Source organism: Palaemon carinicauda, chromosome 8 (genome assembly GCF_036898095.1).
Source record: "Palaemon carinicauda isolate YSFRI2023 chromosome 8, ASM3689809v2, whole genome shotgun sequence".
NCBI classification, from domain to species: Eukaryota; Metazoa; Arthropoda; class Malacostraca; order Decapoda; family Palaemonidae; genus Palaemon; species Palaemon carinicauda.
Genome location: NC_090732.1, coordinates 1182673 through 1185172, shown reverse-complemented (window position 1 = coordinate 1185172; position 2500 = coordinate 1182673). Strand labels below are relative to the sequence as shown.

The 2500-nt window shown below is 37.4% G+C and overlaps 1 protein-coding gene across 1 annotated transcript in view; it reads left to right on the top strand.

The window, feature by feature from the left end:
- The window catches only part of LOC137645595 (laminin subunit alpha-1-like), a 497060-nt gene that overhangs the window by 107374 nt on the left and 387186 nt on the right, over nucleotides 1-2500 (top strand). The window lies entirely within an intron of this gene.

Below are 2500 nucleotides of genomic sequence, written 5' to 3'. Positions count from 1 at the left end.
TGAAAATTTTGGTTCTACGAAAAAGTTTATAAAGAGGGAACTGGAAATGTTGGTACTACAGAAAGGTCTACAAAGAGGGAACTTAAAATTTTGGTTCTACAGAGAGCTCTATAAAGAGGGAACTGAAAATTAGGTGCAACTGAGAGGTTTATAAAGAGGGAACTGAAAATGTTGGTTCTATAAAAAAAGTTTATAAAGGGGGAACTGAAAATATTGGTACTACAGAGAGGCTTATAAAGAGGGAAGTTGAAATTTTGGTTCTACAGAGAGGTCTATAAAGAGGAAACTGAAAATGTTGGTGCTATAGAGAGTTTTATGAAGAGGGAACTGAAAATTAGGTGCAACTGAAAGGTTTATAAAGAGGGAATTTAAAATTTTAATGCTACTGAAAGGTTTATGAAGAGGGAACTGAGAATTTTGGTTCTACGAAAAAGTTTATAAAGAGGGAACTGAAAAGGTTGGTTCTACAAAAAAGTTTATAAAGAGGGAACTGAAAATATTGGTACTACAGAGAGGCTTATAAAGAGGGAAGTTGAAATTTTGGTTCTACAGAGAGGTCTATAAAGAAGGAACTGAAAATGTTGATGCTATAGAGAGTTTTATAAAGAGGGAACTGAAAATTAGGTGCAACTGAAAGGTTTATAAAGAGGGAATTGAAAATTTTAATGCTACTGAAAGGTTTATGAAGAGGGAACTGAGAATTTTGGTTCTCCAAAAAAAAGTTTATAAAGAGGGAACTGAAAATTTTGGTTCTACAAAAAAAGTTTATAAAGAGGGAACTGAAAATGTTGATGCTACAGAGAGGCTTATAAGGAGGGAACTTAAAATTTTAGCTCTACAGAGAGGTCTATAAAGAGGGAACTGAAAATGTTGGTGCTATAGAGAGTTTTATGAAGAGGGAACTGAAAATTAGATACAACTGAGAGGTTTATAAAGAGGCAACTGAAAATGTTGGTGCTACTGAAAGGTTTATAAAGAGGGAACTGAAAATTTTGGTTCTACAAAAAAGTTTACAAACAGGGAACTGAAAATGTTGGTGCTACAGAGAGGCTTACAAAGAGGGATCTTAAAATTTTGGTGATACACAAAGGTTTATAAAGAGGGAACTAAAAATCTTGGTGCTACAAAAAGATTTATATAAGTGGTACTGAAATTTTTGGTGGTTTAATTCTAGATAACACAAGTATAGGATTACATGTAAATAAAAGAATATTAAATTTTAACCATAAAGATCGCTCATGAATGGCAGAGGAAAGGCAGTAACCATGCCCTAGATTCCTAGACTGACCATTCATACATATGATTAGCGCCCAAGCCCCCTCTCCACCCAAGGTAGGACCAGGGAGGGCCAGGCAATGGCCGCTGATGACTCCGCAGCAGGTAGATCTATAGGCTCCCCCAAACTCCCTATTCCTAGCTCACAGGGATGGTGAGGTTGAAGACACAACAAAAAGCTATGGAGCTTGAGCGGGATTCGATCTCCCGTCCAACAGATCGCCAGGCAGGGATGTTTCCAATAGGCTACCTAGGTAGAAAGCCCAGATTGTGTGAATAAACCTACGCTTAGCCATAGTCCATTTCTTTTAGCGATGCATATTTGCACCGACTCGCAGCGGTGCCCTTTTAGCTCGTAACAGTTTCCGGATCGCTGATTGGTTGGACAAGATAATTCTAACCAATCAGCGATCAGGAAACTTTTCCGAGCTAAAAGGGCACCGCCGCGAGTCGCTGCAAATATGCATCGCTAAAGAAATGGACTAATAGCTATTGAAGTATCTAGAATTTAGAAAGGATGGTGTTGCTTGCCTGCAAACAAATTGGTTACTCTTCAACCCTCTTTCAATTTCATATTGCAAGTGCAAGATTTTCCATGGTTGCACACATGCGCTGAATAGTCCCCTGGCTCTAACACATGGCCCACATTCAATAATCCGATTCAATCATACTGGTTCACAGATTTTTTAAAGAATTATGAAATTTTCAAGCTTTTTTATGTAAAAAATTATACAGTACTATAATTGCTTTTTTTTTTTATTTTCACATATCAATTCATCATCTATCCCTATAGATTATTATCTTTATTCTTCAAATGAGCAACAAAAATAAACAAATAGACTTGACTTTGAACTGGGTCATTGAAGTACTAAAGTTAATCATGTATAAAGGAAGTGGTCGATCATTCTCACAGCAGTGTCTAAGGAGCCTTGCTGTGCAGACGTCCTTTGCACAGGATAACCAACTCCGATACTTGGACAAGCATTTGATAGATTATTTCATATCATTGTGGTTTTAACGAGTGTAATTATGCTTCAATAAGTCTCATGTAATACTATTTTTCAAACAGATAAAAAGTAACTTTTACGACTGGTTTAAAGGCCGCGCATGAATGGCAGAGGCAAGGGACAGTGATAGTGTCCTATCAAGCAAGACAGTATCCCTAGAGACTGACCACATATACATATGATCAGCGCCCAAACCACCCCCTCTCCAACCAAGCTAG